This window comes from Corvus cornix, chromosome 4 (assembly GCF_000738735.6).
Source record: "Corvus cornix cornix isolate S_Up_H32 chromosome 4, ASM73873v5, whole genome shotgun sequence".
In the NCBI taxonomy this organism is placed as follows: domain Eukaryota; kingdom Metazoa; phylum Chordata; class Aves; order Passeriformes; family Corvidae; genus Corvus; species Corvus cornix.
The window spans coordinates 8,138,127-8,160,896 of NC_046334.1; positions in this window are offsets into that span (position 1 = coordinate 8,138,127).

Genomic DNA, 22,770 nt, shown 5'->3' on the forward strand with positions numbered 1-22,770 from the left:
TGACAGTGGAAATAGATGGTACAGGAATGGTGGAGTTAAGGAACCTGGAACCATGCAACAGTTTGAACCATTCTTCCATCTATAATGTTTTTGAGTTAAAAATCTATTTCTGAATTAAAACGCAACCTTTAAGCAAAAGTATTTTATTGTTTTAATTTTCATAAATGGGAAATAAAAGTAAACAAGATTCTTCTTTTGTAAAATGTAACAAAGAGCCAGATTATAAAATGAGAAGCCATTACACCTAATGAAGTGTCATGGATGGCAACCACACCAGGAAATTGAAAAGAAAACACTACAGATCTTTATAAAGAACTTGGCACCATATAGATGGAAAACAGTCTGCAGGAGAAATGAACTCTCTCAGCTGACTCACTCTTTAGGAGCTTCCCTACAGCATTAGCTGGAATCTGACAGATGGTATGGAGAAGATCAAGGCCATGAGCCCATGTCATACAGCAGACTTAATTAAAATTTCTTTTTTCTTAGCCATTCTTTTCCCAGACTCCCAACGGGGCATTTAATGTGCATGAAAGGGTAAAATTGAAGCTATGCACATGGAGAAAATCCATGAAGAAGAAAAATTTTTAGTAATCTGTCTTAGTTATGGAACCACAACTGGAAAGAAACGGTGCATGATTCACTAGACTAAGTTGCTTCAACAGTGTTACCATGTGTTATGGTTTAGGAATGGTACTCCCTAATTCAGTGTCCCCACCAAGGCTCTCCAAACCACTCACTGCTCTCTCTCTTGATTTCCCCTCCCCCTCGGGCATGACTGAGAGAATTGGAGGCACAAAAGGCAAAGATCATGGGTTGAAATAAGAACAATTTACTGGAAATAGTAATGAGATAAGAAAATTAACAGTGACAGCAACCCGACTAATGACAGAGAGTACAAGAAAGGAAACAATTCAACAAAAAAAAAACTCTATAACTGACAGTACTGGATGTCTCCCTCTGCCACTGGAGGTGTCCACCAAGAGGTACTCCTTGCCCCTGGAAGAGAGGCCCTTTCCCCTGGTCCTGGCAATAAGCTGAGGTGGTAGAGAATAACCTCCAGGTCCTGGCCATGCCCCCTCTCAGCTACTGCAAAAATTAACGATGTTCTGGGCAGAACCAGGATGCCATGATGGATCATTTACCAAAAAAGACAAATGCATCACTCTGTCACACCTAGATTACCTATTTTAGAAACACTTTATTGTATTTATCAATTGCTGTTTAGGTTACTCATACAAATATCGCACAACTCATGATGATTTAGATTTTGCAGTTGCTGAGTATGAGCAACAAGTCTTTAAGGTACTGAAGAAAACGAAGTTCTCAACAGAATTGTTTTTACTTGCTGGGGTCTAACCATAGTCACTCTGTCGATGGCAAATGTGAAAGTGAATATCCACGTGCTGTATTTTAGTCCACTGCAGTTTGTATATGAGAAGTCATCAGCAAGCTTGAAAAGGGGGAATTAGCCTGCATTTCCAAAGGAACAAACCCCTCCCATTATACAATTATGATGCAAGCCAGAAAGATGTAACTCTGGAATGAAGAATGGTTATGAGAGACGTGACTATTGCCACTCAGGACTCACAGGGCTGGTCAAACAGTAGATGATGTTGATGGTTCAGGATGAGGTGCCCAGGAGTAAGTGTACTTCTGCTTAATAAATCAGGTTCCCTTAATCTGTTCATCGCACGGTTTGATTGTTTCATTTTTTTGTTATAGAATTGTGCCTGTATTTGCGTAATGTGTTGCTAGCATGGGAAGAAGCCTTAGGAATCCAAAACAGCTAGGAGTGAGAACAGAGGGTTAAACATCACTCACAGAAGGAAATAAGCTAGGAGATGGAGAGGTAATGATGGGATGGGGAAAAAAATGAAACAGTTTTTTGTTTATACAAAATGGGTTTCTGGGTATAGACTTAGTTTTAACTGTTTTTCAGGACAGAGTTGCAGAAATACATTCATGATTACTCAAGACCCATGGTACAATTGCAAGTTTCATTCCTGATATTTTGTCAAGTTTCATGTTTCTAAAATCAGGTTAATAACCTTCAAGGTGATGCTTCTGTACAGACCAAGTATATGTAGAGTGATCTTGTCACCCACAGCTATATATTTTCAGCTGTCTGTATTTTTATTCAGTTCATAGACAGATGCCAATTTCTCTTTTTTTTTTTCATACACATTCAAAGTACAGAAAAGCTGTTAGATGGATTGTCCAGATTCAGTCTTAAGGTCTTTCCAGGATTTTTGTGTTCTAGCTATGTTTTTCACAAATTTCTGGTTAATGCATAGTTGGGATTGAATAAATAGTGATCTTCTTCTGTATACCCACTTACACTGTGTTAGAAACTACATGGTGCTGTGATTTATTGATTAGTAATGACATAGTTTGTTTTTCTTGTCCCCAGTGTTTTCAGTCTTTTAAATGAAAAAGTATCCATGGGTGTGTTTAACTCACCATCTGCTCAAAAAAGTTGAAAAAGTAAGCACTCTATAAGTGTACTTTTATTGAAGAAACAATTTTTTTTCCTAAAAGTATGTCTTAGTAGAAATTAAAATGCTTGAACAAGAAATTAATAAAATTTCAAATCTGCAGAACTGAAAACCACAGGATTTAATCAGTATTAATTCATAAAGAATCAAATCTCACATCGACAAATTAGGGGGAGACCTTGAGTAGTCATCTCATTAATGTTATCATTGTATTATACAGTAACCTTAGCTGGGATATAGAAAGTATTTTGCAAACTTCGGAGAAGAAAAAGATGTGAAATTCACTCGGATTATGTTCCAGTTTTGCAATTGTTCGCTATAGAGCCACCTGAGAGTACTAAACTACTCATTTCTAAAAATGTAGTTGTATCTATTTGCATTTATGTGCAGGGATGGCTCATTCATTTAAAAATTTATGCTCAGTGAGGACATACAGTTGAGGTACAAAGCAGAATTTTGAATCAAAGGATCTGTGTGTGAATGGACTGTGGTGGTCTTTATGCAAGGACTTTCTAGCTCTGACTTGATAATACTTAAAAAAAAAGACCAGATTTAAAAATCATGAGTCTTGGATAAGAAGACAGGGCTGTCTGTTTAAAGACATATAAATAAGCGCTACAGAGTTTTTACCTGCCTGCTAGCAAGAAAAGAAATTAAATACATAAAGCAAATAAATAAAAAAAAAATTAAAAATTCCTAAAATGAGACCCAGTGCTGATTCCCATTATGCTTCCTAATGATGCTCATTACAATCCTAACTACATTTTAATGCTGAATTCTAATGCCTCCATTCATCATTGGGATGAAGTACAAATGCTGACAATTGACACACTTAAGAAGGTTCACAGACCTGAAAACTGTCTGTGCATATTTATCAGAACAGACAAAGCTGTGCTGGTTGAAGTTAACAAATACCTCTCAGGGAAAAAAAAAATTGAAACAAAACTAAAATCTGAAAACAGATGGAAGAAAAAAAAGAGTAAGGGTCATCCCCTGAACACAACTGTTGGAATTTACAAACTTTTTAAGGATAGCTTTCTTCTCATTAATTTTTTGGTGCATAAAAACCTTCTTTGCAAGAAAATACTAAATATAGAAAAAGCAGAGAAGAGTGGAAAAGAGAAAAACATTCTGAGTGATTTGGATAAATTAATTTGAAATTATGTTACCAGCAGTTTCATGCATTATAATCTTTCACATTTATATATTCACTCTAAGCATTTGAAAATTATTATTATGCCTACTCAGTTAGCTCTTCAAAATTATCAGTTGTCAGTGTACACCTACGTCTTATGATGCATAGCACACCTATAAAATTAATGCTGTAAACTGATCTTTAAGATTAAAAATAAATTGGTTCCAAGGTTTGAAATGCAAACATCCCAAATGTTTTATTTAATCATTGCTACACTTTACTACATTTTCTCATTCTTTCATATAACAAAATCTCAACAAATGTGGGGATCTGTGGTAATACTGAACACTATAGCTCAGTAAGTTACTTGGTAAAAAAGGAAATTTTATCTGGTTGGTTGACAAAGCTGAATTCTGTTATATGTGAATACTAATTCTCAATTGTCCAATATAATACAATGCTAAAGTTGAAACTAGAGGAATAAGGTTTTTTTGTAAAGCTTCTACTACAGTGGATGTAAATACATTAATTCTGTCCTTGTAAAGTCAAATGTTAATATAAATCTTCCATTAGATACTTTAGTTAGTGGTTTTCACATAATGTGACTGTTTTGAGTACCACTGAAACTGTACTACTGATTTTTCGACTGTTAAGATCTGCCTGTGCTGAGCTAACCCTGTTTATGCTGGCGAGAGGGAGGAACCAAAGAGATTCTTTCTAGAAAATTGTATTGAGTCTCTCTTCTTCCTTGTAAAACTCCTTTGATTCTTCTGTTTGCTCTTCATGCTCTACATTGTTACATTTACTGTATCAGAAACATATTTTTCTTTCCACTACTCTCTATTTCAATATTTTATCATATGATTTTCTCCCTTTCTGTCTTGGGGTGACTTTATGATGTGTCTCCCCTACCGCTGCTCTATGCCCAAAAATTAGTTTTGTGCCTTTCTGTGCCTTTAAACTGAGCCCGAGACGGGGGAGAGGAAAAAACTGTGTGAACTTTTCATAACAGTTGTTCAAGGACACAGATACACACTCCTCTCAGCAGCAAGAGTGGAGAAGCGCCTTTCTTGCTTTTCAGCCAGCTTTTGGCTCCTTTTCTCCGGAGGGAGATGGTGAGTTTAATTTTGTTTTCCTGGAACTTCAGTTTTTCCCTTCTTCTCTTCTGGACTGTTTCAACGTCAGAACACATCGGGAGAACTTTTCACTGAGGCCCTGGAGGTGGGCCCATGACCCAGCTCTGAGGAGGATGAGAGAGACCACATCTACAGAAGGACTCTGAAATTTTCCCAGGTTTCTCTCCACAGCGAGAGGTTTTATTATTTAGCATTAATATCCTTTTCCTGTGTGTTTGTTAAATAAATAGTTTTTATCTCTTTCCCTTTCCTCCAAGGAAAATGTCTTTTTTCCCGAACCTGGTGGGGGAGGGGTGGTTGTAACCTGCCTTCTGTCAGAGGATATTTTCCTCTAAATTTGTTCAAACTGGCACACTTTCTCTCTTCACTTTCCTTTTACTCTCCTTTTCCCCTCCACTTTCTTTTTGTTTCTTTACATTGCTCACCTAGCTATCCTTCCTGCACTTTGGCTTCTTTTAAATAAAACTCTCATGTCCAAGTTGCCATGACATAAAAATGTAAAAATATCCTCAGCCAAAACTTTCACAGTTCTTTCTGTAGGGGCCAATACCCTGAAGAACTGATGGGGAGGAAGATGGGGGCTGTACACCACAGCTAAGTCTTTTAGAAATAGGTAAAGACAGTGCATATGTACACATATGCTTGATTGAATGTAATGTGTGAAAGAGATTCTCTTGGAAGAATTTCTGAAGACAAAAAACAAATTACGTTTGTAAAATATTTAGGTTTACTCTTCTGTTAAAACAATGTCATCAGAAAATTAAATTTAAAGCTCACTTCTCTGCTTAGTATTTGTCACTTCCATTATTTGCAATGTTTTTTGTTCCAAAATCAATTATATTTTTCCCATTTGATGCTACTCTGCACTTCAATTTTTACTCTTTTAGCAGAAATACAGTTACTATTACTTCTAACCAACCATTGTTTAGTGGCTCTAGGTCTATCTTGACTCAAAAAAAAACCAAACCATAAAAGTAGTATTATAGTAAATGAAGACTGGCTAAGGTTAAGAAAGTTAAAAAGAATTTTATTTCCTTTTCTGTCTGATACATAGTTGTGGGCAATCATAAAGAAGTACTAGAAAGCTGGGTAGAAATATTGCTGTAATAAAGATTTAGAACTTTTAGGCAATTTACCTACCATTTTCATGTCCAAAAAGGGAAGCCTTGAATGATAACAGAAAATAAAAAATAAGACTAAATGGAACAAATCGTCATACCCAACTTCAAACATGGCACATGCAAAGAACTGCGTATCTTTTTCTGTTCTATCATACTTATATCCTTCAAAAGTAACTGCTGAAAAATTCGTCCTATATGGGCATATGCTCATATCTACTTAATTTATCTTTCTCCTCTTCAATTACTTGCAAAATCTGGGTTGAAAGTGCCATCATAATCCATTTATCTAGACACAGTTAAATGATATAACTGAACTTCAAATAAGTGTATTGGATATTGCATGGTCTTGCCCTATAGCAGTGTTCTGCAGATTGGTGACTTTTTTCTTTTTAAGTAGAAAGCAACTATAATTTTTGGCAATAGTAGCAAGTCCTGATGACAGATATACTTCAGAACTATACTTACATTAGGGTAACCTGAAAACACTCTCCGTTAATTACCATTTGTTTTGTAAAAATTTCACATAACCAGAATATTCTCGTCACTTACAAACATGGGACACAGATCTAACTAGACTTACGATCTTTGAAAAAAAATGGTAGTGGGAAAATGTTGGCTTTTTTTCTGGTTATCCAAATGTTCAGAAATTGATAGATCTGGCTCAGTTTTCTTCCCAGCCAAGGTATGATATACCCAATAATGTCATTTTACTTTAACAGAGTTCACAAATGGCACACTGTGGCTCTGTAGGAATCTTGGCTTTCTTGGGTGTTTGGCTTCTGTGCAGAAGATCATTAGTATTTAAAAAAAAAATAATGCAAAATATTTATGTCATGCTGGCAAAAGCAAGAACTGAATGGCTCATGAAAGGCTCATGAAAGGCAGTTATTACTTTCTAGAGGTAGATAAGTTGTAACTGCAGCAGTGCTGCATGTAAAGGGGAGGTAGATGAAAGTTTTTTATATACAATAAAATAGTCCCTGAAATCTAAATTTTAGTACAATTAAAATCAGGCACAAATTAATGCACACAAACCATGCACATACCTGTATGGAAGACTATTCAGGTTAGCTGGTGCTGAAGAAAAGTACAGGAAAATGATTCTAACAGAACAATTTCTAGGTCTCATGTAATAAAAATTAAACATTGCACAGCAAACTAGTCTTTTAGGCTGTCTTTGATTTCCTGTAAATACATGTCTAAATCTTTAAAAATGAACTCCTAATAATAAAGCAACTTTTAGATTCATCTTGGTCTTTTCTGTGTGCTCTTAGTTGGAGTGAGAGTGATTGATACTCAAGTTATTTCCTGAAACGTAAATGATTAAGGTAATCCCATTAGGAAAGATATGAAATTGTAAATTTCTTATGAAGTAAAAATTACAGTGTAGTCTGATGTCTGGAGTGCCATTTCACAGCTTTGCCAAGAAATAAAAAAAAAAAAAATAGATAAGCTAGAATATACATCATGTGGTCCACAGGTCTGTACTTGCTCAAGTGATGCTTGCTGCAGTTGACTGTAGGCCAGTGTTTCATCTTTTCAGGAGTTTCTAGATTATCTGCTTGTCCAAATTGCTCCCAAACCATCAGGAATTTGGAGAGTATTTTTTCTGCATTTTGAATTGGATTTGAGTCCAAGTCTCACCCAGAAGTCTTTTGATCAGTGTGATGATTTCTCTTTTTTTGATTGGTTTCCTTTTCGTAAAAATATTTTGCACCAGAATTCCTGATCCCCTCATGGCTGTTGCTTACACGTGAGTATTGAGCTCCACAGACTTACAGCTAGAAGATACTATTTCACTTCTAGCTTTTATGCTTTCCTTTCACGTCTTGTCTTCAATGGGAGCCAAGATTATATCCTCTTTATAAAGGTTATCTTCTTAACACATGATTACAGAAATCCATTGTGCTGTTCTCTGATCCAGAACCAGATTTTGTAATTATGTAACTGCCCTTTAAATAGATACATTTGTGCATTAGAAGGCAATCCTTTCAGTGGGAGAGAAGCAAACAATGGAAGGGCATAATACTCTTCATCTGGTACAAAGTGGAAGGAAGAAGGGTGAAGGCAAATATTGAAGAGGAGAAAAAATGTTAAGAGGAGCTAGGTGTCATTTATCAGTAGCTCACTGCAAGCGAGTGTTGGATGCTGTTTCCCATCTGTTTGGGAACACGGAGAAAGATACCCAGAACAAATCCCCCTGTTTCATATTTGCTACATGGTTATCAGACTTTGTGGCATTTTAAATAGGTGCATAGGAAAGCATCAGCACCTTGCCCTTCACAGACTTCCTTTGCATTTTGCCAGAGGAAAGTATGTGGGATGTGGGGAGCCATGGGGTCTAGTTGAGACAGGCCATAACATAACATCCTGCAGAAGAGATGAGAATAGCACTTTCTAGTGGAGTGTCAAAGACACACTCATGCATTAATGTAACAATTTTGATTTTCATTGATTTCCCAGGAAAACTTTCTGATTTTCTTTCTAAGAGCATGAAGCAACCCAAAGGAAGAGACCTGTGGGAAATGTTGAGTCTAGTGCAAAGAATTAGGCAGTTGGTTACTCTGAGCTTTTTCTTTTTCTCCCTGAACAGATTGTGCTTATGGTTTTAATTTTCAGTTAGTTAGCAAATTTATATTGTTGTAGAGAGACGTTGTTTAGGTTTAGGATTGTTTCTATCCTTTGCTTATCCTATTATCTTCTATTTTTTAGGGAAATCTGTGATGTGAGACCTGATACCATGCTCAAGATATGACTTCTGACAGAACTCTCTCTAATTTGTTGCAGCTTTACAGTTCATTCTCACTGTATTAACTTGGTTTTGTTATCTGCTATTCTCTTTCTCTTTCTTAAAATGTAAAACTTGCTGAGATAAACTCTTCTAAAAGCTAATCAGCTGAGCTTTGGGGATGCAGTTCTTAAAAGGAAAATGGGATTTCGCCCTATAGCTGTGTTTATCTGTCACGTCTATTTGTTTATTTACTAAGTCATGGTGCAAGTTTTCTATTCATTTGACATCTACCAATCCAATAAAGATGGATCAGAGTTCCCTCATGTTTTTTCTTGAACCTGCTTTTAAGCACTAAAGTATGGATCTTGAGTCCAACATTCTGTTATCCTACATGAACAGATTTTACATTCTCCCAAACCAGCACATTAAAACCAGCTTTGGAACAGAACTGAACTTTTGTTTCTTGCCTTCACAAATCCTACGGGATGTAATTCTCAGAACCTCAGTTATCAGATGGTTAATAATAATTTTATGTGTTTTAAAATAGAGATTATAATCTAGGCATTATTAAATTTGTTCTTTACTAACACTGTTTGCTCTTTATCTATGTTTTCTTTCTATTTATGGTATTTGCTCATCTAATAAAAGCATGGAAAAGTCATAATTTTTCATTCTTCTAAGAAGGCTGAACAAATAAAGCTCACACTTCACTGTCTTCATGCCTTTTATCAGCAGTAAACCAGTTTTCTCTAGGAGACTGAACTGAAACAAACTTCAGTAGGAGTTTGGCCCTCATATAGAGCTAAAAATCAAGCCTAATTGTGTCCTAAAGCCTGCAGCAGCAGAGCACCATCAATAAATTGTTACTTTAAGACCTGTTCAAAGCAGTTTACACCAAATTTCCTCTGTCTGATTAAAAAAAGGCAAAAAATCCCCTGACAAAAAACCCCAACAAAACAAACGAGCAAACAATCGCAAAAAGATGTACAGTCAAAATTGCAGACATTAAGACTTGAAAGTTAGTAACTTTTCTAAAATACTAGATACATTTTTCCTTTCTAAGCAGAGCAACTTAGTAAAACTGAGCATTCGGAAAAGCTTAGTAGCTGGGAAAGATTCTTTATTATTTGAGTTGGCTAACCAAGGTGCATTCTTTTTGTTCATCAGAATTTACAATATATGGCAGTGGTCAACAGCAATTTGCCTATGGGGTTTGCAAGGTGGACATCTTCTCTCTTCCTCTTAGTTTCCTATTTTCAATGTTCAGTTAAATGAAGCAAATAGATGAAAGTAATCTCTCTGGTGTTTTATCAGTTGCATTTGTGCTCCAGGTTTTTGTTATTAAGATGTTTGATACTTGGATTAATCTGCCTGCCAATGCCAAGAACATTTCTTAAAAAATTCTTTTAAAAATCTATTTTTGATGATGACAGGTTGATATAGTTTTGGTGATGTTTTCTGATCTAGTTACTGATATGGTTCTTAAGGCAAACCTTGATAGCCTGCTGAGTTGATTCCTATTTGGTAAATTTTGAATTTAATTCCCATCTTGGATACTGATGATCAAAAAATTGGTCAAAGTTGCTGTTCCAGATGTTAAAACTGTCTTGACTCATTGAAGATAAGAGTAGTGAACTTGCTGTGCTGTGTTACATACTTCAGTATTTTTCTTACTGGAAAGCAAACCTCATTAAATGAATAGTGAAGTTTATTTTAGCAGAAAAACAAGCAGCTCAGCTCTCAGTTATATATCTCATTTATATCTGAAGGATACTCTCTTGCACAAATTAGCAATACATATAGCACTCAATATAACTTTAAAAGTAAATATGCTTAAATATTATGTTTTCTTTTTCACTGCTTTGCCTGTCTGCAGAATGTAATATTTAACAGTATTTAAATTGTTCAGGTCTTGCTCTATAAATTTGCTGTATGCAATTCAGAATAAGGCTGGAAGAACTTTGGCAGGGTTCATCAAATGAGGTTGAAATTAATTTCTGCCAGCTCTGAAAGAAGATGCTTACTTGCAGTATTTTTCTGTAAGTCTACCATACCCTAGAGCTAACTGCTTGGGCTGTGAGTATGATCTGAAAGTCATGATCACTTTTGGTCTCTTCTGCAGCAAGGATGAGGCAAATGCAGATTCCATTAATTGCCAATACTCAGGTTGCATTTATTTAAAGGTGCCAAACACTTAAGGGAAGTGTTGTACTCATTTATTGTATTAACTTGGCCTCAGTGAGACTTTTGGGTTCTTAGTTAATTTCTAATACTATTCTGCCTTCTTATTTGTTGGTGAAGATGTGCTGGCTCAGTTAGCAGTTAAAAGAACTTGCTACCAGCTGCAGTTGTCTTCTGTTTCTCTGCTAGAAATACTAAAATACTTTTTCCTGCTTTAAAGATACAGGTATACCAGAGAGAATGTAGCCCTTACTTAGGAAATAAGATTTAGAAAAATAAGAGTTAAAGACATGTGTTTAAATTGAGTTTGAATTTTTATTTTTTCAGGAGACTGGATTTCTTGTTCTATTTCTTACTGCTTCTCTTACAGAAATTCATAATCACCTGAATGGATTCTGTACCTTTTTCTGTCTCATCATCATACACTCTGTTGACATACCATACAGGCTTCTCTATGTATCTATTTTTGACAAAATATCAGAGTTTAGATCAATCTGTTTAAATAGTTCATTACATCCTTCAGTGGCCTTTGTGTTCTCTCTTACTGCAGGAAAATAACTTTGCATATAAAAATTGTAACAGACCTGTTCTTCCAAAGCATCTTTTAAGCCATAGCTTAGCTATGCCAGGGGAAATATCTTTTCACACTGTGGGTTGTGTTGGACACTGACTTTAAAAGCCTGTTCTGGGGCCAGGTGCTAAAGCAGTTCCATTTGGTCTGTGAGGTCAGAACAGTTAAATGACTAATGTTCAACAAATATTTAGGCAACTAATTATTGATATTTGATTATATTTAAGTTCTTATTCTGCAAGTATATCTGTGAGTAAAAATTTCCATTCTTACAGATTCCTTTTGATTTCCACATTTGTTAATGCACATTCTGGTTTTGCTGTATGGCAAAGTTTCCAGAGCAGGAATGAGAATAGCTAGGTAAGAAATGAGAATTTCAAAAGTATTTCTGAGTCAGCTTACAGTTTCTTTTTTGAAACCCTGCACTAATTGTCTTCTACAGAATTTATTTATTTGGTTTCAGTTTTTCTGTTTCCTCCTTGTGAAGACTGTCAATTATAGAGTAGTAAATAAAAATTTGCGTTCTTTCCTAAATCTGAAGTTATCATAAGAAAACACTATTTTGCTACATGCTTTTGGTTTTGTTTGGGTTTTTTTATTATATACATAATTTCTACAACCTTGATGAATAAATTTTTCTTCAAATAAAAAAAATGCGTCCTTATGTTAAAAACAAGAGATATAGTTCTTCAATACCATGTTAACCTGGGTTTAGTGAATGTCCATGGTACATTTTTCTAAGTCTTGCTTCAGATTGTTGCCATTGATAATTGGAGTGCATACTTATGTTGCATAAGACAATATTTTTACTCCTTTACCTCTCTTCATTCTCTCCCATTTTAAAAAAGTTCACAGCATCCTTTTATTTCTGTATGTTATACGTTTTTCACCATACAGACAGAAAATGGGAGGACAAACTGCTTAATATTTTAACTACTTAATTTGTTCCAGTGCTCATAATATTTATGTTTGTGATGCTTCTGGATCATAGATGGGTTATTATGTGAGTATTTCTAAGAGAATCTCCAAGTTTTAACCTTTAAAAATCCATTTAATATTTTCAAGTTCAATTCTAAAGTCAACTCACCATTTGTTAAAGCAGTTCAATTTAAAAATAGTTTGAAATTCAAACCTCTGCACATTGGTTCCACTTCAGTGTGCCAAGGAGACCTAATCTCACAAAAATGCTATTTGATCCCAGGAAGAAAGAAAGATAATGGATTGACCCTCCACATGAAACCATAAAACAGAATTCTGGGTTTCTGCCATTCAAGTGAATAGAAACCGGCAGCAATTCTAACACCTTTCCAGTTTCAATTTTATTGCATCTGCAGGCATCACACTGGGATGGTAAACATTTTAATGGTCAGACTCTGACCACTTATACCATTACTATTTCCCTATTATCTCCTATTTTTTGTGTGAAACGGAAGCGAAAAGGTGTCAGATTGTTGCAAATGAAATGAATGGAGATGCCATTTGCATTCATTTCAGTTGAAGCAAATCCCCTTCTTTCCCATTTCTTTGTTGTCCTTCAGAGAGATCTCTTACAGCTTCTGAAAATCTGTGAGCCAGGCACTATATTTAGATAATGCTGCTGAAACCCTGTGCATCAGTCTGTCACCAATGTGATAATGCTAAACCTGTCTCTATAAAGAGTCTATCATTTCTTTTTAAATCTAATTGATTCAGATTAATAGAAAGATTTTAGCTACACATGCTCTGAAAAGCTTATTTTTTTAAAATAAGGATGACTCTCTAAAGAATCCATAGCACAGAAAACCCATATAAAAGCTGATCAGCTTATATACTTGTACTTTTTCTTTAAAATAAGCTTAGCTGAGGCACTGTCCTGTGTTGTCCTTATTAAAGATAAACCTCCATGTTTCCATTTCTTTGGCTAAGATACAAGTTGTGAGTGTCAAATCATATTTAATTGTTAAGCATGCAATACATAGCATTCTGAATGCACTCTTCCTCGAGGCTGCACTGGTTTTGAAACTTTCCCCTTACTGGGCTATCTGTCTCCCATACTAGAACTTTGCTCTATTTTTGCTCCCATGTGCCTCTGAAGTTTGGGCAAGTGAGCAGTTTCTTTAAAACCAGAGTTCTCTGTTGAGAAAACAAAAGTGTTTGGAGTAAATTGTCATGCCTGAGGATTTCTTGTGTGGAGATACCTCCTTGGCTGGCATGAAAGGAGACTCCAGATATGGCTGATCCTCAGGCCTACAGGTGAAGGAGAAATAACCAAGAGATTACTGAGGTGAGGACATAATAGCATTGACTGCATGATCTCAAGAACAAGTCAGCTAAACTGAGAAATTAGGTCAGCTAAACTTAGGAATTTTGTATTTAGAGTCAGCACTTTAAGGTCAGATGTTTACTGGGGGAAAGAAGTATGTTTTTCACCCAATACTGTTCATTGCCCCAAATAGGCAGCACCTGAAATTACTTGTTGTCCGAGGATATAAAAGGAACATGTGTGAGTAAGTGGGAATGTGTAGTCTGTAGTCCTGGTTCCATAACCATGGCTCTAGGCCTGCTCTGCAGCACTGATTCGCTGCAAAAAAGGAAACGGTACTGCTAATTGTAACATGCAAAGAATAACTGAGGATGAATTCAGCTGTGTTTACTTTCTTCCCATGGTCCTGTGGAGATGGGGAGACTTAATAGTATTTTCTTCTGTACCACATATAAGAACACAAAAAAAATACTAATCAGAAAAATTCAGTAGAACCATAAAATTAATTAAATTCCGGCAGAAACAGCAGTCCCAGAAGATGACATCCAAAATTGCCACAGACCAGTAGTTCGTACATTTTCATGTTAATGTGTTTTGACAAATAAAAGTTTTTATAGTTTTCAGACAGAGTTTAAAAATATTTCCAGACAGCTTTATGAAACAGTAGCACATGCCCCTCTCCAAATAAATTTTTATCCCTCCATCTGTGATTTAGGAAGGGCTACCACTGCCACTGTGGACCTGAGGGGTGAGACAGTCTTACCTGATTTCACAGAGACCGACAATCTTAGAGAGCAAGGATTTAGCCAGAAAAAGAGAGAACTTACAGAGAGGAATCTGAGCAGTTTTTCAGAATATTCTAGCTGATGTTCTTTGCTCATATGACTTAGTTTCAGGTAGCCCTGCAAGGAGCAGGGAGTTGGACTCAGTGTTGTCTATGTGTTCCTTCCAACTTGAGATACTCTATGGTTCTGTGACCCTGTTCTCTTCCTTGCCCAAATCTCCTGAACTGGCTCTGTGCTGGACAACTCCTGGCTCACCCTGCATCGCAGTCTAAGCTCCCATGCATGTAGATGGGCAGCACAGGAAGGAGGGATGGTACCTGCCCTGGGCCTGTACCTGTATGGAAACAGCATGTGCTGGGGAGGCACAAGAGCCTAAGAGCCGGGGAAGGCTATAGGTGCAACTACTCCAGCATGAAATTTAACAGTGTATCTAATGCCCTGACTCAGGATAAAATCAAACCACTCTTATGATATGCCTTGATACACAAACAGAGACAGATAATGTAGCTGTGTGTTCATAATTACACATACAGCCTGTCTTTTGTACACAAAACTCAGAATATAACATGTTTTATGATATTCTAGAGGCATACATTTTGTACCTTGACAAAATTCCTGAATCTGTGATAGAAATGAAGGCACAGATCCATGTAAAAGTTTTTAAATACCGGGTTCCAGCCCAGTGATAAGCTCTCCACATTTCCTTGTGGTATATATATTAAGCTTTCTGCAAAAGAGAAGCTTTAGAAAAAAATCACATATCAGCCCAAGAAACAGCCTTTATTGTTTCACAAGCATGGAAAAGTCCCAATTCACAGCAAATTTTATACCATTTGGAAACTAACCATAGTTTCAAGCCAGATTATTCCATCTGAAATCCTCCAAGGCTGTTATAATTCTGATATGAATTTGGATTCAAATGTTGTGGCTGGCTCATATGAAATTAAATACAAATATGGATCCAAGCACTCCTAGCTCTGCCAGCGTATCCAGATTTGGTTTGAAATAACTAGTTCAATCTTTATTCTAACTTGACCTTTTTTCTTAACCAAAACTTTCTCACATAAGACTAAAAGAGTGTGGTAGAAATGAATTTTCCAACCACACTCCATAAAATGTGCTATGAGCTTGTGGTTGCCATTTTTAGATTATATGAACAATTTCTTGCAATTTCATGCAGTTAGAGACACACTTTTAATCAATCAACTTGCAGAAGGACAACCTTTTTTATGTCATTATGCACTCACTTGGGTTACTAAAAGTGGTTATTTATTAATTTAAGTCTGCAATTATTACTCTCAAAATAAAATATATAGGGTTTCTCCTCTTCAGCCTTTACAGGAGGAACATCCAAAAGAGCATACTGGGAGTGGTGAATAACTTAAAAATTGTTCCTCCAAAGAAGTTCATGTGTACATACCATTTGGATGGTGAAAATATTTTTTCTCCTTGTTCCCTAGTGGTTGCAGAGGATTTGCTATCCACCCAGACTACATATTCAGGTTCCTATAAATTAGATCATGTTAAATCTCCACCAGATTTCTTTGATGTTTATGGACATTTTTCTGTATTCCTTTTCCTATTGTTTCCCAAGCTTTTTTTGCCCTTTTTTAAGTGAGAAGTTGTCACTATCCATGTTAGATGAGTTGCCTATCTGTGGTGGAATCCTCAAGCTGGCTCATGGCTAAACATCCTTATGCTGAAGGTTTATAAATAATTTTCATCCCATCTACAGTCCCCCTCCAATTTTTATTTTTGTTTTGCTTTTGATGAGCCAAGGTGGTATAGTTGTGCTGATTACAAGGTAGGAAATTACTGTCACAAGACGTGGTACAGGTATTGAGGTAGCAAAGGAGCAGAAAAATTCAGTTTTATGTTCATCATAGGTTTCCAAATACAACTCTTTGAATGCAATGTCTAGCTCCAGAAGTAATTAGTGTCTTTGCAGTTCATGCAGAAAAAAAGTCATGAAGGAGCACTTTGGAAACATCAACAAAGCTTCCCCATTATCTTCCTTCGTCCTTCTTAAATCCATAGGTAGGAAATTAAATTCTGTCTTTTCAGACTGTTGTCCTAATAGTTTTTTTGTTATTTCCTGGTACTTCATCTGCACCTATGTCTTTTATTTTACTTAAATTGTAAAGCTTATACTGTTAAAGTCACTTTCATATTTTCTGCTTTTTGGAGCATAAGTGGTGTCTAAGCCTCCAGTACACTGTCATGATAACAGTAATTAAACAGCAGCAGCACTGAATTGCAGAATATAGAAAAGGATTTGTGTACTGACTATTGAATGGGAAGGTCAGAACATAGAGTTTCTGTTGTACAATGCTCCTGACAGAAGCTCAACATCCAATGTGAGTTTTGGTTTGGTTTTACAAGTTGCAAGGGATGCAACTTTTCATTGGTTTCCTTCTATGTTGCTTTAGAGGCTGTTTTGGGAGGGCAGATGGAGGTTGTAGAAGGAGCAAGAACAGCTTTGAAGAAGCAAGAACAGCACTGTTAGCTTCAGAAGTAGTGCAGGGACACTTTTCCTGGGCATCTAGAGGCTGCTGTGTGCACATTGTTGCAATCTGTAAAGTTAAAGTTGCAACTGTTAAAAGTTGCTTCGGGAAAAACAATTAAAAGGAAAGAATCAGCAGGGACTGTTATTAAACCCTCTATTTTCTTATTCAGGAGTTCAGAATTTTCCCTTTTACAAAGTTTCTTATTGTAGCCTATTAAATTGTAGTTTAAACTATCAGCAAAAATGTTACAGAAGTTACTTTCTCCTATACACATAATGCACACACAGCCTTCTCTCGGAAACAAGGACTGCAGGGGTTGTGTACAATTTTTGCTCTGTTTGTTGCATAATGCAGAAAATCCTGGTAATCTAAAACCTAAGCACTTTTGTGAACCACCCTTCCTGGAGAGAAACACTTTATGTGTTTCAGTAATAGGCAGAAAATAAGTTCATAAAGTAACCGAAGGTACAATCGTAATTTCAGAGCAAATCCTGACAAAGGTCCTGAATAGAGCATTCTGTGCTCTCCAGAAAGTGCCATTTTCCTTACTATCTTGTTTGCACTTACAGTTGCTTTCAGTGTATATGACAATAGGGCCTGCAATTGAAAGCAGATGGCAAGACAGGCATGACCAATAACACTTCGCTGCTTTACCGATTCTTTAATAAAGCTGGGAAAATCAATTCCATTTCTAGCTTTTCTCGAAGTGTTGCCCAACAAGATAGAGAATGATGAATGCTGATCTCTTAAAACCACTAAAGTATAAAGCGTTACAAAAGGGTTTTTTAATACAACAGTGTGTTAAAGCGGGCTTCTGTTGATGAATCACAGTGATGTGCCTGTCCAAATGCTTATCTAGAACTGTGAAAAATGAAGTCATTAGTAGAAATAAGATGCAAATATTACTGAATGCTGGAACATTTTTCTTCCCATGTTTCAGGTTGGATTTTCAACTCCCTGTGTGACATTTACATGCACCGAGATGAAAATAAGATGCATAAACTTAGTTTCTCCCTGTACCTCAGTAAAAATTAGTGAACCAAGAGAGCTGAAATGCCACATGCTATTAAACCAAAGCTATCTGACAGGATAAATGAGAAACCAGGACAGATGTGTATCATATACAAAGCATGAAAAGAACATTGTAGTTACAATCCACAGACCACTTTCTGTCTTTGAACACCTAAGGGTGAAACAAGGAAACAAAAAGGGAGAGAACTTTCTGCCCCATTGTCAGCCAAAGACTAATATCATAGTATCTCAAAAATGCTGAAGTTAGGATATTAAGATGCAGAATACTAATTTGAGGTGTTATGCCCAGATCACAAGCCTGTATTCAAATCCTACATACAGCCTCAATCTGTCCCTGACATTGTGGTTATTTCAGGATTACTCTTGGGATGCAGCTTCTGTTCCTGTTTTACAGGAAGCAAACTGTTCCTCTCTCCTGGTAGAAGAGGATGGGGAAAAAAAGCTGTGGACTGACTCTATGGAGTTTTCTTCCTCTTCATTCCTCTGAAGGAGGTTCCCTCCTCAAATGAATCATTTTGCTGTTAACTGTCCTCTGAGCAGGAGCTATAGACAGGACAGTTTGTCATTGCCTGGAGATACGTGTACCTACAATTGATCAATATAGTCCCCTCTTAAGAATGTTTTTAGGTTATTTTTTCTCCTAGCATTAATCTGGTTAGAGCTTAATGTAGTCTGATCTCATCTCAGACCATAGAAATGCATTTATGCCTCCAACTTGCATGAAGCCTTCAGGCATTACAAGCTTCTGGCCAGAACAAAAGCCTGAAGGGTAGTTGTCACCAGTGCAGATACTATGGGAGTAGCACATTTGTCTTTTGCTTTCCATGTCACCTTCTCGTATGATATCAAATTTTAAGATGGAGTTTTGATCTTTTATCCACTGGTTATCTTTTGGTATTTTGGGTTATCAAAAAGTGGTTTATCAAAAGCTTACGGAGAATGGTCTACAACTTCCTTGCCAAGCCACTGCTTTCTTTTGAAGGTTTATTTCATCTGTTTAAGTCTTGATAATGGCCTGGGTATGTACAGAAAGTGTATTTCTTTGATGTGATGTAGCTAAATAGTAAGTTGAACACTAGGATGAGAAGGTATACTAAAAATTGATCCAAATAAATAAGTCCAAAGCAGACAACCAAATGAACACACTTCACAGCACGTTTCTTTGTTCTGAAACAGGAGAAAATAAAAAGTAGGATAGATGGAAATCAAATTAATATACGTTGCAGGAGGAGATGCTCAGCTAACAATATTTGTAATTATAATATTCATAAACACAAGTCTGCATATGTACAAAATAGAAAATAATGAATAAGACTTTTCTTTTTTGTGAGGTTTTTTTGTCTTAGTGGGGGAAAAATATGTACTAGGAATTCAGAGACGTTAAGATTTTGGTTTTCTTCATTGCAAGTTAATCTAGATATGTCTCTTAGTTGTACAATTCATACACTTCCTATCAGAGTGTAGTGGTTCTGAACAATGTTTGGGTTAGAGAGGCCTCAGAGCATTGTTTCCCAATATAGGACAGCATGAATGTGACTACATATGTGACTCAGTATGTTTGTATAGTGTAGTGGGATGGGTTTAGCACTGACAGTTTTGCAGGCACAAAGATGCTTGTGAGCTCTTGAATACCCCTAATTATGTTGAAGACTAGGGTGGGAATTGTAAATGTATCATAGGATATAGGGTTGCCTGGGTTTCATCCCAGCTGGCAATCAAGGCCCAGGCAGCGCTCGCTTACTCCCCCACCAGCAGGACCGGGGAGAGAATCAGAAGGGTAAAAGGTAGAAAACTCATGGGTTGAGATAAAGACAGTTTAATAGGGAAAGAAAAAGACACACATACAAGCAAGGAAAACCAATAAATTAATTCAATGCTTCCCATGGGCAGTCTCTCCAGGAGAGCAGGGCCCCAGGTAACAGTGACTGCAAATATCATCACTAGAAATGTTTCTCCACTTCTCCTTCTTCCCCCTGCTGTATACACTGATATATAATGACATCATATGGTCTGGAATATCCCTTTGGTCAGTTGGGGTCACCTGTCCTGGCTGTGTCTCCTCCCACCCTCCCAGGCACCCCCAACTTCCTCACCAGCATGGCCCGTCCGAAAAGCAGAAAAGGCCTTGGCTCAGTGTAAGCCCTGCTCAGCAATAACAAAAACATCTCTGTATTATCAACCCTGTGTTCAGCACAAATCCAAAACACAGCCCCAGTCCAGCCACTGGGAAGGAAATCAACTCTACCACAGACAAAACCAGCAGAATAGTTCAGACTGGAAGAGGCCTCAGGAGGTCTCTTGTACTTCCCCAGAGCAGAATCAGCTGTGAAATCAGGCCAGGTTGCTCAGGAGTTTAACCAGTGAGATCTTGAAAGCTCTGAGGGTGGAGACAACCTCTCTGGGCAACAAGGTAAGATTATCCTGGAAGGAACATTTGTTTTCCAAACTAGATGCACCAAGGCATTCTTACATTAAACATTTATTTTGGGTTTTTTTGTTTTACAGAATTTCTGTTTCTGAAAAGTGACAATTAGTCTCCATTTTATAAACAGACAGATTATGTAAGCATTCCTCAGCACTTCTTAGCTAAAAGAGATTGATATGACAAAACTGCTGAGAATGAGAAATTGGAAAGGTTGCATTAGAAATTGAAGTAGTGGCTTTCCCCCTCTATGGACTGGAACATCATCTTTCTGTCCTTGGATGCTATTAGGAGACAAGTCTGGAGTCTATTGAAATTCAGGGGACTCGGCCCTGAGTGAAAATATTCTGAAAAGATAATTTTATTTGATTTGCTAGACTAACCCTCACAAAATATGAGTGAATAGAGGAATACAATTTTTAAAATTTTTTTTAAAGACAATGAACTTGAAATCAAATATTATTTGACTACAGGGAAACAAGAAGCCTCTTCACCATTAATAATGTGTGTCTGAAAGATCATCAATACAATATTATTTGTCCTGTTAATAATGTTTAGCTTATTCCATAATTAAATTGATATTTACTTAAACAGTGTAAGCTGTATTCCTCTGCAAAATGTAAAAATAGAGAAATTAACTAAGTTTAGGAAAAGATCAGAAAAGGAATAAGATTTTCTTTGTAAAATCTGTTAATAAATTCCCTCAAATATCAATGGCTCTAAGAAAAAAATCAGTAACCAATGATTAGACAGTATTAGTTTAAAAGTTACTTTTGTAAGAACTTCATTATAAATACAATTTAATATAAGTAAAAATATTTCACCAGTTAAAAATATTGCATGTAATTACTTTTATTTATTTCTGGGAGAAAAAAAAAGAAGTAGGATTCTCCTTCTTTGGTTAACTAATTGTTCTCGCATTTCTGTGAGATTTGGGGCCTTATTCCCCCGACAACCTATCTAGAATATGCATACATTTTATCAGAGTAAGAAAGTATTTTGCAGCTTAGATGATCCATCAAACAAACAGTGCAGAGCTGGAACGGTACAAGTTTGTCATCAACAAATCAAATTTGTGATAGAAAGCTCCACATATACATCATTCCCTTCACTGCACTCAAACTCCATTTGATGAGACTGACTTACAGTCCACATCACTGGCTTTTCCTGAATTGTATTGTCTTTCCAAAGCCATGAGATTGATTAATAATACACACACAGTACTCTGGTCATCAGAGCATAAATGAGAAAACAGAAAAATATTATCAAGCATAGTAGAATCTGTAGTTTTATCTATAATATACCTATAAGCAAAGACAAAGGGTGACTGAGGTTCTGGAGTTCCAAACTTTGACTTTTGACTTCAGGCAGTTGTTGGGGTTTTAGGAGCTTCCCTGGATTTTTTGGGTTTTTTTCTGTTAAAGGAATTTTCCCCCCATACATGTTTCTAGGGGAACAAATGGCCAGGTGCTTAAAGAAGAACAAAAGACCTGGCTGCTCTTTTTTGTTTCACCTGGGTGTGTGGTCAGTCGGTCTCGGGGCGTTTGGAGAGAGAGGGAAGCTGCTTGTTCTTCGGCCGTTTTTCTTTCTGTCAGAGCAGCCCCGGGATCCCAAAGCCGCCTTCCCTGTCCTGCTAGGAGCCGGGCTGTGGCTGCCCTGTCCCACTGCTGCTTCGAGCTTTCGCTACGTTTTAGCCGTGCTCGCCCTGCCTGCCCCGACCCCCAGGGGGTTCTCCGTTTGGGTACACCTCATCTGCCATCCGGGATTTGTGCTCGTCCCTGCCGTTCCAGCCTGCCGTTCCAGCCTGCTGTTCCTGAGGGTCTGGCCGGACATCAGGATCGGCTGCCCAGGGGTTTGTGAAGCCTTTGTCCCATCCCTCCCCGGGATCCCAGGCCACCAGTGCCGCGTGCTCCCCGAGCTCGCTCCGGAGCGCCCCCTGCAGCCGCGGGGGAACCATCGCACCTGCCCTGCTCACCGGGAGCCGCCAGCGCCCCTGCCGGCTGCGAGCGGAACTGCACCCAGGGGGAAAAGGGCCCGACAGCTGAGAAGGCTGGGACTGGGTTTGTGATTGTTTGCTGGTACTGCCATGGTTGTTGTTGTTTGTTTGGCTTGTTATTCACATATAGATATATAATAGTAAAGAACTGTTATTCCTATTTCCCACATCTTTGCCCTAAAAGCCCTTGATTTCAAAATTATAACAACTCAGAGGGAAGGGGGTGCCATCTGCCATTCCAAGGGAGTCTTCTGCCTTCCTTAGCAGACACCTGTCTTTCAAACCAAGACACAATAGATGAGAAATCCCAAAGTTTAACCACTAATACAAAGTGTTTGCATGCTTGGTCAATGCTTTAGGTGAATTGTAACAAAATTGTTTTCATTTCCTCATACCATTCGTTTAACTGAAGG